Source organism: Dermacentor albipictus, chromosome 6 (assembly GCF_038994185.2).
Source record: "Dermacentor albipictus isolate Rhodes 1998 colony chromosome 6, USDA_Dalb.pri_finalv2, whole genome shotgun sequence".
Lineage (NCBI taxonomy): Eukaryota > Metazoa > Arthropoda > Arachnida > Ixodida > Ixodidae > Dermacentor > Dermacentor albipictus.
This window is the reverse complement of record NC_091826.1, coordinates 3,479,245-3,495,814: the sequence shown is the minus strand read 5'-3', so window position 1 is coordinate 3,495,814 and position 16,570 is coordinate 3,479,245. Positions and strand designations below refer to the sequence as shown.

Below are 16,570 nucleotides of genomic sequence, written 5' to 3'. Positions count from 1 at the left end.
GGTCCGTCTTAGGTATTTATGCTGAAAGTTTAAGTTCAGAATTATGTACCAACTAGGCCCCAATGAAGTTTTACTAAAATTCACATCGGTGGTATGAATTAAGTGAAGCCAGCCACGCTTTCGCATGCACTCTGCCCCCGCAGCTGACAGTGTCGCCTGCATGGGGACAACACTATCAGGAAAAGCGCCGGCAGCAGGGAGCGAATACTTCGTCTGCCTCTCGCTCTAACGAGTCACCGAAATTCGAGATTACGCAACCTCCAATACTACACGCACAGGAAGACAGCTCACATGATGCCACGCTGTCTCGGCACGCCCACTCTTTCCACATGCGGCAGATTACACCTAAAGCAGCATGCGCGGCTGCTTGTGCGCTCAGCCGCTCTAACAGCCATGCACAGCCACGGCCAAGACGGGTGCCAGATATAGCGAGCATGCCAACTTATCGCCAACCCTTCGCCCCGAGAGTGATTTTGTGCGCGACAGCGACGAGCGACAGCTTCGAGTGACGGATCGGGCTGTTGCTTGAACAGATCGCTCAATTATGCAAATCTAGAATTCGTCGCTCATCGCCTGGAAGTGCTATGAGCAACTAGCCAACAGTGTGAAGCCAGAACTGGATGTACGTTACTCAAATACTACTGACTGTCGCACAGAACGATTGAATTTTTATATGTGCAAGAACAAGAACCTACTGCAAAACCTTCAGAAATATTTTATGCTGCTCTTTACAGTAAAATGCATCAACTTCAATTAATAAAGCACGCGTCATGCTAGTTTCAATGCATATTTGCTGCCCTCATACTGGCAACACCAGGGAAATATCACTCAATGTGGTTGCTCACATGGGGTACAATTTGTAGGCAACGAGCGAATGCGACAGCCATCTCCATCGCATTGCTTGTCGCTGTTGTGTGCAAGATCGCTTGCATGGGGTTTATATTTTTACTGTGAGCCTAGCTCCCCTCCCAGTCTTTCCCTCTGCTCACGAGGGAAGGCAGCACTCGTGAAGCCGTCATCTTTTTTGTCTCACCCTCGTACACTTTCACTCGCACCTAAAGCCTTAAGGCTAAACCCCATGAGAGCAGTCTTGTGTGTGATGGCAACGAGCGACGCCTTCGAGCAACAAAACGCGCTGTCGCTTGTCACTCTGTCCTGTCACTCGATTGCTCGGTTACGGTGGCTAGAAGTTGTTAGGCGACGCCAACAAGCGGCAAGCGCCGCTCCTCTGATTCATGTCTTGCATAGGTGGCGTTGCTCTCCGTAGCGCAATGCGCGGAGCGTCTGACACGTTGGGTTAGGCTGGCCATGGGCACCTTTTAGCAATTTCTCTGTGATTTATGTTACAAAGAAGTCCTATTTCCTTAATACAATGTGCAATAAATGCTGTTTTGGCGACCTGGGTACGGTTGCTGAGGTTCATGACTGTTTCTACAGTGCTCTTATATTAGTTGGAGCTGGCCATCATGAGCTCGGACTTCGTATGAGAATCATGAGTTTTCTCCCTATTGAGTGCAGTGCGATAATCAATCACTCATAAAAGCTGAAACTGCATGCAGAACTTTATTCCCTATAGGCCTTTATGTCATCACTTGCACTTTTAACTTATCGGCACATCCTCCAACTAATGAAGGAGCACAGCATAAACAGTCACCAACCTCAGCAACCAAATGCAGGTTGCCAAGACAATTATTGCATGTTGTCTTCAGGAAATAGGACTTCTTGTCAACACAAATCACAGATAAATTTGACATAACTGAAACTTAATGTCAGGTATAAAAAAATTGTTTGTAGCAAGGTTCTCAAGGCACAAATCAGAGCACTCAACGCTGTTTTAGCATCTTCATTCGCTCCCGTGCTTTGTCCTGTTTCGAGAACATCATGTGCCAGCCACGCTGTCATTGGCTGCAGCCAAACGATGGTGCGGTTGTCGGATGCGTCGGACGATGAAAACCTGCCTGCTTTGTCGTACGCCGGGCGTCTGATTTGACGCCTCGGCACGGCAAAACACCTCGATTCCGGCTGCCGCTCTGGCGCGTTGGATGCCAAATCAGAAACCGAATCGAGCCGTCTGTCTCTCGCTATTATTGTCTCGGCATTCCTTTGAAGCGGATGAAAAATTTCGTTATATTGAAATCGCATACACACTTCGTTATATTGAGGTTCTAAATTCATGGTGTTCCATGGAGATGGGTGCTGACATATGGGGCAGAGACTTGGAGACTGACAAAGAAGCTTGAGAACAAATTAAGGACTATGCACAGAGCGATGGAACAAAGAATGCTAGGCATAACATTACGAGACAGAAAGAGAGCGGTTTGGATCAGAGAGCAAACGGCGATAGGCGATATTCTAATTGACATTAAAAGAAAAAATGGAGCTGGGCAAGCCATGTAATGTGCAGCTTAGATAACCATCGGACCATTAGGATTGGTACCATTCTCTTGGTACCAAGAATGGGTACCAAGTTAGGATTGGTACCATTCTCATGGTACCCAGAATGGGTACCAAGAGAATGGTACCAATAAGAAGGTACGGATAAGAAGGTATGAAAAGTTAAATACTTCATTATATTGTTACGTCCAAGCGCGTAAAAGGGACGCGTGGATCAAGAAGAGAAAGAAAGAAGAGAACGAAGACTGCGCAGTGGCCATTCCTGTTGTTCGTAGCCTGCCGTTCCTGCTCTCGCACGCCTAAATAAACCCCTTTCCCCCATGCTTGTAACAAATTGGTGGAGGTGCGGGGTACACCTCGTAACCACGGAGCCTACGCTGCTACAACTTCGTCGAAGCCGTCGACTTGCCGGACTTCCGCCACCATCACCTCACATGACTGAATACGCCTGCCAGATTCCCGAAGGTTCTGACGGGGCTTCAAGGCCAGCACCTGGCGTTCCGTGGCAATACTACCGGGTGCCACTCACTTTAGGCGGAAAAGCCGGAGCAGATGTCGACGAGTGGCTCACAAACTACCGAAGGGTGAGCCGATCTAACGGTTGGAACTCGACCGCACAGTTGTCAAATGTTGTGTTTTCCCTTACCGACACAGCACTCGTCTGGTATGAGAATCACGAAGACATGCTCACTTCATGGGAGCTTTTCGTAGAGGAGCTCAGAGCGTGTTTTGGAGACTCTAGCGCAAAAAAGAAACGCGCCGAACAGACGCTTTCGCAAAGAGCTCAGATTCCCGGCGAGACCTGTACGACTTATATCGAAGAAGTGCTGAAACTGTGCAAAATAGTGAACTCTCAAATGTCTGAAGAGGACAAAGTTGGACATTTGTTGAAAGGGATAGCCGAAGACGTCTACAATTTTTTGATCGGCAAAGAAAGCTTGGAGTCCGTGTCTGACGTCATTCGCCACTGCAGGACCTTTGAGACGCTGAAGATGCGACGGATAATACCGAAGTTTGGTTGTCTGGCTAATGTCACAACGGTGGCAAGTGTAGACCCGAGTTCGTGTGTTGACCTTCCATCAACAATACGGCAGATTGTTCGCGAAGAGTTGCTCCATCGGGAAGAGATGTACCGTTGCACACCCGGCATCGCTGGTGCGTACTTACCACACGAGATGTGAAACACGGCCGTTTCGACCGCATGGCAACCCACGGTTCACTCAGCGACCGTCAAGTATAGGTCTACCCCACAAACGAGAGGGACCCTAAGCTATCAAGATCATGACTATGACCAATGCCCTCGCCGCACGCACGCCTCCGGGCGGCCAATGCCTAGCCATGATGAATGGGACCCACCTGCTGGCTATGCAGTCGACAGCAACATGCGTGACTACGTGCAAGAACATCGAAATTTGCGGCATCTGCCGGTGTGTTTCCAATGCGGTGTCGCGGGCCACATAACGAGATTTTGCAATCGTCGGCCAACAACGTGGAATCGTCGATCGGGGTCTTCAACAAGGACCACACCTCCTACGAAGACAATTCAACAGCCATACACCACCTCTAGGTCAGCTGGCGTCCCTCCTGGCAACGATTACTTGCAGAGAAGCTTCCGGAGCCGCTCGCCGACATCTGACAGGAGTTTGACGCCACCGCCAACTTCTCGTGCACCGCGTTTACGTCAATCTCCATCGCCAGTGCGCCTCTCAGCCTCGCCTTCACAACCGGAAAACTAGCTAGCGCGGCCGATGGGGGTGAGGTCGCTCGACACGTGCTATCGACAGAAATGCCCCCTGCAGTTGCTGTGATTAAGAACAAAGTGCATGTACTTGTTGATGGTGTTCCTACAATGGCTTTAGTGGACACCGGGGCAACTGTATCCGTCATGAGTCTCAGTTTTAAAGGTCGGTTGGGGCGCAAAGTTGTATTTCCGTGGGACCAGGCTGCAACGTTTTGTGGAGTGAGCGGCGAGTCGTTGCGCCCTGTTTGTGTGTGCACTGCTGAAGTGTCCCTGGCTGGTGGAGTTTTCGCGACGGAGTTTGTAGTTATTCCCCAATCGACGCACGAAGTGATTTTGGGCATCGACTTCTTCGACACGTTCTTCTTCACACAATTTAGATGCATTGGCTCTACGGAGGCATCGAAACTGTCTCGAACTTCACCGCGACATACAACCGGCACGCACACCGAGGTGGACGCAGGCACAACAGTATCTGCAGACACACAAAGTTCACCTTGACTGCAAGTCTCCTCTAAGAGTCCGGACGAAACAATATAAAGAATTTTGTGATACTTAAAGTTCGTTATATCGAGTTTTAACTGCACTTACTTTGATTTTGGAGGGAATGTACTCTACTATGTATTTAACCCTTTCGCTGCCACGGACGTACCGGTACGTCATCGCGCTTCCCCCCCAAAAGTGTCACCGACGTACCGGTACGTTCTCTATCGTGCATTCAAAATTTCGCGCCAGAGCGCAAAGCTGGCGCTCCTGGATTGGCCACGCAATCTGTTGACTCTTTCTACAAGTTCGTATATTCGCCCCGACCTGTGTTACTCCATGTATTGAAGAGTACGGCGCGACGACGGCCACTCCCCACTTTCTCTTTGCTGAGTGGCACGGTGGCGGCTCCGTGTTCGCTGTATCATGCGTCGCGCGCGTGTGGTTATGGGTTCAAGGGTTGCTCTGCCATCTCCGCTGGTTTGAAGGTTTTTTTATTTTTCTTCTGTTGGTGTGCCTGCTACGGCGCGTCAAGTTCAGGCGCACCTGCCGTTGCCTCTCCGAAAAGAGCGACTCGTTGCTGCTTTCGCTCTCTCGCCGCACCCTCGCTTTCGACTTGCAGCAGTAAACGTAAAGCCCTTCGAACTTTGTTTAGCCTTTTTCCATCTCTCTCTGTCATCTTGATCACGCAACGTCCCATTTATCTCCGTTGTGCGGGCGACTGAAAGCGCATCCTCCCTGCGCGCGGTTACTTTCGGATGGCTCAGCGCGCGGGACCTTCATCTGCTCATTGGAGCGGTCGCTCAATTCCGATTCAGAATACGAGCCGAGCTCGGATACCAATCATAATCAAAAATAAATTGCTATGTTCATTCCCTGTTATGCTCGTTCCCTGAAACCAAGCCGACACTGGGGGTGCGTCACGGTCAGAAAGGTCCGACAGCGAAAGGGTTAATACCATGACTATACTATGTGTTAGTTCCAGCAGTGCTGAATTTCACAACATTAACAGGCTACATAGGGACACCTACAAAACTCCCACGCACTCCTACAACCAGCTTGTTATTTAAGAAATGCTTTAAATTTCTTGCTTTGTGAGGCTGAGGTAATGGGCCCATATTTTTAAGTGTCTCAGTGTTACCTTTGCTATGCCTAGTGCCTAGAAAATGCTAGCTTTCAGATCAAAGTACTGTACTCGATATTTTACATTGCACGGCAGATTTCAGTAAAAGTGAATTACAAAAGGGTGATCAACAGTAAGCATGTGGAGAACTGCGGTTTGCCAGAAGAACTTGTTCCTGGGCTAGTTGGTGCTTAAGCTTGCTAAACATGTCGTTTCTGGCACAAAGTATGGAAAATGAAAGAAAGGGGGACACGTGGCACTCCTCTTACCTGCTCCCCTTTTTTCATGTTCCGTACTTTGAACCAAAAACAAAATGTTTGGCTTGCCAACCTGGAAGTTAGCTTAATTGCAAAATAATTGTTGCAGAAAGAACAGCGCTTCAAGGCAGGACTCAAAGGAGGAACAACACACACTGCACTGTGTATGCGTGGTTCCTCCTTTGTGTCCTGTCTTGAAGCGCTGTTCTTTCTGTGACAATGAACCAACCAGCCTGTCAGTCAATCCTAACAAAGAATTGTTGCATTGAGGGGCACGCATATATGTGCTTTGCAGTTAACCTGTGGGTGAAAATGTGGACGTGACACGCAATTTGGTCAGTTAACAACACTTAGTGAGAAAGCTAGAATTTCAACATTGTTCTTCAAGGTTTCAAAGCTATCCCTCCACCAATTGGCCAAGGCACCTATGCAGTTTTACATAACAAATTGTAGGCCTTTGCATACCACAGATTGACAGCAGTGTCACACATATTTTAATAAATCTGAGTTAATGCATCTGTTATCCATGTGAAGAGGAGAAAACAAAAATCCTAACTGAATGTGTTGAGCTTGTAGTGGCCAAGAGGCACACCAACAGAAGGGACAAATCTACGAGCCCTCCTGCAAGCAACTGCCACTGTGGAAATCAAAACCTCAGATGACGAATAGCAGACGTAGCTTTGGGGTAAAGAAAAGCCACATTATAAATAACCCTTAAAGGTAAATCTTAGCTTCAGGCTAGCTCATTTATAATAATTCCTGTTTTGGTTTGAAACATCAATCATGTCTACTGCTCATCAATGGCTTTACACTTCTAAGACGAGCCACATGACTTCAAAATGATTATGCGTAGCACAGACTTTAATCGATGATGGTCATAACGGTGCTTCAAAAATGGCATTTTCCACTGACAAAGACAGCACATACAAGAATCAACAACGAAAATGCAGCATTCCAGAGGCATCTTCATCCATCAACAGTGGTAGTACTACTGAATTAACCTTATTCTGATTGGTCTGGCCAGAATAGGTCAGCATCAGTAACAGTGAAAATGAGAACAGCAATCCTCCAGATGCGTGGACTTGATTGATTCATACAATATCTTATGTGTGCCTCCTGGGCACAAGGCAGTTGTACTTTACGCACCTAACATTAATTCAGGCAGAGCTATTCGAAGGCTCTATGAGCTGTGCAGTGTAAGATAGCTGTAGTGAAAGTCACCTACAAGAATCTGAAAATGCAAACCCCAGCCACACAAAGCAGCAGCCAAGAGCCAAAGTTCATTATTGCAGTAATTTTACATAGATTATAACATGGTCAAAGCATGCGCTATTCTGTTAGCAACTAGTATGGAACTGACACTTATCTAAACCGAATCAGTCGTTTAGGGAGGTGTAGAAACAGCAACAGGGTCACTTTTTTATTTCTGTATTTGTTTTGTCTACGTTAATATGGCACAGTGCAAAACCAAGCTTTTCACTGTTTTTGTCACCATGCTCCAAGCGGCTCCTTCGACAAACATTGTGGGCTCACTCTACGTCTCCACGCGCGGTCTCGGTAAATCGGCCCACAAGGGGGCTTTCACGACATGGCGTGCAGCGAAAGGCCTGGCTGGTTATAGCCATCCTTGCCAAACTTGACAACCTGGCCACTTCATTCCACCGTGCACAATAAATTTTCCCTAGAAATACATGTGTCGTAATCGTCATATTACTTGTACACATGTACTAGCAGTGCATCATTCACTGTAGTTCAAATCTGCGAGTGTGTAACAATTACTTGAGATCACATTCTATGTTTGCTTATTTTTCTTATAATTTCTTATGCTAAATATTATAAGTGCTGTACCCTGTCTGCACCACCGATAGGTGAGTGGGGCTCCGTCAAGCTGTCATTAGGCATCTTTTTCCCAGTCACATTTTTTTCATTGTATGTTTTCTGTTTTGGCAAAAATAAAGTCATTGATGGATAAGTATGGAGCTCTCTATCTCTCAGGAACATGAGGCATCCAGGACAGTTAATACATTTATTGCCTAAAACACTACGCCATAAAATACAACACTGCACTTATGTCATAAGAAGCCAAAAAACATTGACACCAAGAACAACACAGCAGAAGTTACTTGTGCTAAATAAATGAATAAAGAAACAATAAATTAATGGAAATAAAAGTGGATGATAAAACAACTTGCTGCAGGTGGGAAACGATCCCACAACCTTCACATTTCGTGTGTGATGCTCTACCAATTGAGCTACCGCGGCGCCATTTCCCCGTTCACTTTCTTGGGTGTTTATGTTCCGCTGTAAAAACCTGAGAGTGTTAGCCAGCGCCACCACTCACAGACCTTGGAGAGGGACGTGGAATGTCCTTTCTGCCGCAGGCGTCATGAGAACATGTTCTTTTTGGGTGAAGGCAACCGGTCAATAAACCCATGCATGCTACCTGAAGGCATCAATGTTGCAGGATTGGAGACACTGCACTTACATGCTCAGGGCAGACTCAGTGTCCGCTGCTTCGATGGCGGAGGAAGGCAGACGCCGCATTGTGTCAAACAATGGTCCACACGTGCGGGCTGAGATATGTTTGCAGACACTGCCTTGCGCCTTCCACCACCGACTCTGGTCAGCGACGGTTCAGACACAAAATGTGACGCACCAAGCACCTGCAGCTACCGCAAGGGCAGAACGCAGAGCCGCTCTGCAAGTCACACTGACACAAGCTGACAAAGCACGTGAATGCCCCAAGGCTGGAGCGTTGAGGACACAAAAAGATGGTTGCTCATGTATCGTGCTGCTTGTACCTCATGGCCGTCGTTCATCTTTTCCGGTGCTCGACTCACCGTGCACCGCGACCACGCTAGCCCAGTCGAAGCCTCTCTCCTGTGTCGCAACCCAATCAGACGGCCGTGTTGCATGGCACCTTGGGATGCGGCCATAGCGCTCAGGAAGACTAAAGCCCCTCATTACATGTTTCGCCGAGCAGGTTAAGTAGCACCAACCTACCCTCCTCCTCTGCGCTCCCTCACTCACCCTCTCAGCTTCCAGCATCAAGCAGAACTTTTGTAGTATTAGTTTCTGGTTTTAAGTGGAAGTGACATCACAGCTGCATAGAGGCACAAGCGTACCACAAGCAAAAATTTGTGGAGCAGAAATCCTAGAAGCAGAATAACTGGAAATGGAAACCTTGGAAGCGAAAACTGCGGAAGCAGAACTGGTTTGCGTGACTAATCAGGGAAGAGCGGCACATGTCAAAGGTTATCACTACTTAGCAAAATCAGCGGTGGCACATGGATGAAGGGACCTTAGGAAAAACAGCAAAGGGCCAAGGGACAGGTGTTCGGGAGGTGCTTCGTACTGGAGAATGAGCCTGGAGGCACACCAACAACTGTGTCCGGCAGACCGAAAGAACTCCCACAATGTGAAAGTTTGGTTCATGCTGAAAAGCATGAGCTGGCAGTGTGTGCCGTGCCACCTCTCGCTGGAACTGTGGAGAAGCCTGCCACGTGCACCCAGAGCGCAGTGGGACACATCCAATGTACATCCTTAGCGAACCCTAGCAGATTCTGTATACACACTCTTGCGTCTACGTAACTGTCATAAAATTTCAGAGATAAGTTGAAATTATCGACGGTATGAATTATCCGTCTTTGCTATAACAAGGCTTGACTACACTGCCACAGGAACGACGTCCCTGAGGCCATTTGCCACACAAATCCCTAAAAATGCCACTGCTCTCAAATTGAACATGGTTAGTGATCAGGATCAGAAATTGTTGGCCCTGATGCAGCAACCTAGCAGTAACCCCTACAATGTAATAAGAAAAATAACTGTCCAAGATAGCTGCTTATACCAACTCACAGAAAGGGGCTTGTAGTACTGGTGAACACACTGTGCTCCAGCAAACATGGACAGCATTGCGGCTCCAGCAAAGCGCAAGAATGCAGGCCAGGTAAGTCCATATGGCATTGTTGAAACCCCTTAACTGCAAAGAACACTAACAACAAAAAGATTATGAGTCACCATTAATAATTAACTGGATCAATACTTGTTGCTGGGCTAGTAGGTTCATTTTATTCTATAACGAGGCAACCAAGGGTGGAAAAAAGCTTTAGGACAGGAAAGTCACTTGCAACTAATTTATCAAAAAGCAGATGGGATCATATTTATAGGCGAAGGTGGCCATCTGTGCACATATGCTTGCGCACAATACTCAAAGTTTGCATTGTCATCCAATCATACAGTGCATAAACTGTCATTCAGTGCTACATAATGTTTAAGTATTGTGCGTAAGCGTATATGCACACATGGCCTTCTTCGCCTATAAATATGATCTCGTCTGCTTTTCAATAAGCTAGGAGCAAGTGACACCCTTTCCTGTCCTAAAGCTTTTTTTCCACCACTGGTTGCACCTAAATTTCGGAGAATTATATGGAAGTTGGCAGAGCATTGCTGATATTCATAAAAGACAACTTGTCATATAAAGTTCAACTAGTTATATAATGTAACTAGTACACAACTTAAAGCTATCTCTTTTCTGTATTGTAGAATGAATGCTTATACATACAATGGAGTTGTATGCAGCTGCAGGAATTGGCAGTTAGTGTCAATGGGTGAGCAGCATTGAAGAGGAGACAGTCTTCACCTCAGACTGGTTCCAACATGAAACCTGTGACAAGCATGTGACGCCCCCTCAGACAAAACCTTTGTTGGCTCACCAGGCTTGGTGGCCTGCCATGCTTGGTAGGCAACATTGGGCACCGCAAAGCTGCTCGGGGGTCAGTCACCACACTGCAGAGCATCCGTCTGACGGGAGGTGCCTCGAGCCTTCCGTCGTTCACGAACTCGGGCGGATTGTGACAAAACCCTTTGTACAGTCAAACCTCGATATAACGAACACGCATATAACGAATTATTGAATATATCGAACTCTTCCGAAATATTTTTGTGAAACACTTGTATTTTTAACTTCCTATAGCGAACGCGGTTTGGCATAAAACGGATATAACGAACTTCGCGACGCCAAGCCCTACCTCACATTAATAGCAGGGCGGCAGGCTTCGTTGCACTGCAAGTGTGTTGTGCGGCGCAGCAAACGTTCAGGACTACCTCGCAGGTGCTGACAGATGCCACGTCGTCATCGAGAGTTGACAGCCAAAGAAATCGTCCGCATCTCACAACCGCTGATAGCGCTGCTTCAGCAGCGGCGGCAGCGGCGTGACGGAATGTTGCTTTTGCGTTTTAGTGTTAGCAGTGACGTGGCCGTAGTAGCGTACGTTGTGTGGAGGCTCTTTCGGTGGTCGTGTTGAGTCGGTGCGCGGGTGTGCGTAGTGCTGTGATGGCGATGAATGTGAAAAAAAGAGTGGCACTGACGTTAAAAACCAAGCTGATGAGAGAACATTCCGACTTCAGAAAAACAACGAACATTCCAACTTCACAAGAAGCACTTGCTGCGTTGGATTTACTGCGCCGCCACTGCAGTGCTATTGAGGGCAGTGGGTTTGCCCTAGTTGAGTGTTTGCAAACTGTGGAGCAGGGCGTGATACGGAATGCGATCAACACCAAGAAGCAGGCCGCGATAACGCAGTTCTTTGTGCGTTAATAAATGAACGTGACCCAAGTAAGCATCGTTCGAGTTGATGTGCCTTCTCTGATTGAATTTTGCTCCTCTTGCATGTATTTTTTACGAAATTTTATATTACGAATTATGGGTATAGCGAACTAATTTCCGAATTTTTAACTGTTCGTTATAACGAGGTTTCACTGTATTATTCTGCCTGTGCTGCTCGAAATGACATTACACGTTGTGGATATGGTACAGTTTGTCTATCTGTGTGCTTATGGCTACAGTGTGATACGTAGTCACAGGCTGATCTCATGTGCACTTCTGTGCAGGTAATAGATTTGACGGTGTTCTACCAGGGACAATCAATAATCTCCTAGTCTGTCTTGGAAGCAAGAACTATGTGATTAACAAAATATATATTCTTCAATTAATCCCCCATACCTCTTCTTCACATAATCAATGCACTTCAGACAATGCTTTTCAAGTGCTCTGTTCTGTTCCGTGGTAAGAAAAAACTTGCCACGCCAATGGACACAGGGTTACACTTATAGCTTTCCCCAAAGCACATTGTAAAATGTTATAGAAAGTTAGATGGAGGCAAGGTCTACAGAACCAGCTAAGTGGCTGGCGATCACAAACCCACATTCCATCATCCCTTGACTGAGGCTTCTGGACTCTGCATTAGCAAGCTTTCTTTTTTTTTTGCTTAATCTTGCTCATTGCTTTTCTTCTATGGCTTCATGCATACAAGTGGCAGCAATTGGGAACAACAGACATGTTATTGTAGTTCTTGGTGTTTAGGTAATCCGTCAAGCAGCATCCCCATTGCAAAAAATTGTCACCTTGACCTTCCCGATAGAGGCCATCTCGAAATGTGCTGGCAGCTAACGTGCGTGCTTTCAAGTCACGCTCTCTTGCTTGCTCCTAGGGCCTTATCGGCACAGCCAGGCTCCATCTCCAGTCACTTGTAAAAGCTACCCTTAGTATGAGCATACCGTGCGGCTATTCGGCACAACATTCCATTCAATATTCCTTCATTTGAGGTCGAAACATTATAGGGACAGCATAAGCAGACCACTGACAAGCACAATCGCCCATTATTGTTTCTATCAACCAGTACAACTGCGCAACTCTGTAGCAACCTGGGCAACCAACACATGCCTCGCAACCTATTCTTTCGTGGTTGCATCGACTAGTCTATGAGTTACACCTAAACAATGATGTCCACCTTTTCACCCTTATGACCCCCCCACAGTTCCCATGAACATTTTTCATTAATACTTGCAAACATAGCTCCCTCCTTTATCAGAAAAAGATCACAACTCAATGTTTGATGCTGTCTGCCCCTAAAGACGTTGCCAACAAGCAACCACTAATGAGGCGCAAGACCGGCAATTATAGCCTAAAGGAAGATGCAATACTATGCGTGCAACATTAGTACAATACTCTGTCTATTGCATTGTACTTAGGCTAACAACTTACCAAATGTACACCACAGAAATACAGCATGGGCTGTGTAGCAGCGGGCTCCAGATTAATGTTGACCAGTTTGTCAATGTGCAAGATAATCAGTTGTTATCATGTGTGTTTGAATATCAACCCCACCAAACCATGTGAATCAACCACTCAGCCTTGAATTGAGCACTAGACAAGCATAGGCACTGCAACATGTCACTACTGCACAGGCCAATGTAAACAGTAAAAGCAATTCTGTGACCTCAAAGATGAGCTCTGGTATAGGTACTGCTGTCCTATGGTCATTTGTGCGTGCGTGTGTGTGTGTGTGTGTGTGCATTATACAGGGTGTCCCAACTATCATGTGCCAAGATTTAAAAATATGCAAATGTCACGTAGCTGGTCAGAACCAAGATAAAGTTGTTTGCCGTCGATCTGACTATGTGATATGCATCTCAAGAAATCTCATTTCTATCCCGTATCAGAAACTTCAAGAAAGTGGCGAGTAGGCATGACATTGACATGGTATTTCCTGCCCACAAGCTTGCCCATCTTTGTAGTCATATAAACACAGCAGGTGATTTAAAAAAATGATATTGTTATTCTCTCTTTCATAGGAATCGGTAGAACACGAAAGTGAAATGTGGCTTCACAGAAGCTGTTGCATATTTGCTTCATGAACTCATGATTCACTGCAGCAAAAGGCAAAAAAAGGTGTGTGTATATCAAAAAAAGTGTGTGTATTTTTTCACCTCTTATTATGATGTTGAACAACATGTGGACAAAAATGTAACAATCAAAGCCGAGTGTGCTCCACAAATGAGCCACAAGATCTTCCGCAACATCAGGCTTGGATTATATGCTTGCAACACACAGCCACCACACAGAGACGAGTGCTGTTTACTTCTACAACGCAGGCCAGTAGTAGTCTTGAAATGGTGAGTGTCATTTATTAGGACGAAAGCCTTAAGTGACTCAGGGGTCGAAAAATCCATTGTCCTGCGTTACCGGAAAATGACCATCTGGCACTACCAACGTTACTAGACTAGCTTCAGTTTTAAAACTCGGCGCCGTTGTGCGGAACCGCCACCCGCCCGCGCCTTCGTGGCGCTGCAGTCGCGCCCGGCTTCACTTCCTCACTGGCCGGCTACGCGGGCGGGCCGGACTAAGCACGCAGTGCAGCGTTGGTATATTCTGTGGTTCGTTGTTGACGGCGAATTTCAGCAAGCGTGTCATCCGTGGAACTGTAGCCTTCACCGAGTTTCTTAATATGAGCAGACGATGTCGACAGTTCGGCGCACCACTTTTTCTGTGCTCCCAGCAATGCGACGCTTTGTTCGGCGTGAAACAGAGCTATTCCTCATGCCGACCGGGAACTCTCTGCGAAATCAACGGCATGCGCTCGTGCCACTGCTCCCGCGTTCGTCCTCGTCTTCCACAATGGGCTGCGTGGCCGTTCATCTTTCCAGCGTAGAATTTCACTTCACTTCTGTCGTCGTAATGGGGAGGCCGCGTTTACGGGGGTATGAGCCATTGCTTAAGGGAGTATGAGCCACTCATGGTCTTACGCAACGGAAATATTTAATTTTGAAGAAATTTATATCGAAGAATGCACAAGTGGCAAATCGCAGTCGAAGGCTGCTAACCACGCCGCCGAGCAAACTCGAGACATCGAACGCAAGCGACAACTGCGGACTGCGGGCATACCGTCACTGACGTCGTCGTCTCCGTCGCAGCCGCTTGTGCGTGTAACCTCATAACTGAGAAATACATTAATGAACCCTCGGGATTAACCCAGTGATAAACACAGGGGCCGCACGTTTCAGCTTCGCTGATTTACCATCTTCACGAAATGAAAAACCCGACTTCTTTTTTTTTTTTTTTTTTGTGGCTAGTGTGTACAAAGACCAACCTCATCTTTCTTTTTGTAGTGCTTCTTTGGCGTCGTTAGAAGCTTCGGTGGGGATGAAGTTCATCCTACAATCACACACCTTGGCCAGATATTCAGGCTCGTGAGCCTAAACTGCGCGAAACGTTAAGACGACAGGAAGAAACACACGGCATCTAGAAACGCAGCTTCTGCGCTTTGCTGTATGCGTTTCTTCCATTCGTGCAGTTTACCCTTCTCTCAGTATTAACGAACTCGCGCGATAAATCTTATTGCAGTAGGTGGACACCGCCTTCTTGTGGTATCACTAATTCGGACAAGGGAGAACGCCAGCGAGCGTGAAACACACGCAAACTGCCCGCCAGCCCAAGCTCAAGGCTGTGACGAGGCGTCTGCAGTGGAGCCCGATGGAACAGCGCAGCCATCTGGTGGCTGTCACAGAAGTGGCAACAGCGGCTGTAAGCGCACGGGCGGGGAGTTTTACAACTGAAGCTAGTCTAGTAACGTTGGGCACTACGGCACCAAAATTCAATGGCACCAAAATGGATGGTGCCACCGATGACCATTGAGGGACTCGAACCCACGACCTTTGGTATAAATTAGGTAGAAGTTAAGGCACGGTTAATTAAGATAGAGTTAATTAATGGAGTCATACTCGCAACCTTTGGTGGGAGTCTAACTCATGGCATTTGGTGTTAAGGCACTCTAAATCAAAACTTTGGGTGTTAAAACACTCGAAGCCATGACCTTTGGTGCAAGTCGTACCCTCAACCTTTGGTTGGACCAAAATTCAACAGCACCAAAATTGATAGTGCCACCACTGATGGTCTAACCCGCAACCATTGGTGGGAGCCAAATCCGTGGCCTTTGGTGTTACTGTTAAGGTAATTAATTAATGCAAAGTTAATTAAGATATAGTTAATTAAGGCAGGCAAGCCTACGGCCTTCGGTGGAAGAAAACAAGTAATAGTAAGTAACAACACATTTGAATGACACTGTCAAGTAATTTAATGAATGTCTCATGAGTGTGCAGGCTTTCACGTTCATTCTCTTTAGCATATGCTAAAGTGACTGTAAACATTCTTCTTTTGTAGGTGCATGCATAAACAAACAATTACTTCTTTCTTCTGCCTCACCAGAACAATCTTTTCTCTGTTTACTTCTCAAGAAGAGTTATTTGTTATAGTGGTCTCAACATGTAATAGCTGAAATAGTGAACTACCACCAAATTTCGTTATCCTAAAAAGCCCGGTAAGAGAAAATTTTAGCTCTGAACTGTGCTTTCGCTGTTAACACCAGAAAACATTATTGAAGCATCTATCTCCTTAGTAAGAAATAGCAAATGAAGAGATTTCGAATGCAGTTACAACAGTAAGGCATGGAAGCAAGTTGTTGCCCCACTTGCCCATGCACGCTCTGTTCCATACGCGAGAGCATCGTGCTTGCACACAGTGTTCCTGATAAACAAGTCTTGCCAGCCGAGATGGAGGCAACCACTTCCTCATCAAGCAGCATTATGATGTAAAACAGATTGGCAGGACAAACTTCTTACCAGGACTTGACTCACAATCTTGACTCAGAGGCAACAATGTTCTTGGCTTGTCTCCTTTTAAATGTCACATCTGAAATCCACGTGCAAGCGAGAAAGAGTGAGCAGAAGGAACAACTC

General features: G+C 46.6%; 1 long non-coding RNA gene across 2 annotated transcripts in view; it reads right to left on the bottom strand.

Annotated features, from left to right (window-relative positions):
* Positions 1–16,570, bottom strand: part of LOC135917027 (uncharacterized) — a 47,809-nt gene that overhangs the window by 4,663 nt on the left and 26,576 nt on the right. Inside the window, exon 3 of one of the 2 annotated variants that reach the window (XR_010569148.1) lies at positions 16,454–16,523. This is a non-coding gene — a long non-coding RNA (uncharacterized lncRNA). Of the gene's footprint in view, positions 1–9,853; positions 9,990–16,453; positions 16,524–16,570 lie in introns of those variants that run through there. The other variant, XR_010569147.1, reaches the window with a different exon arrangement.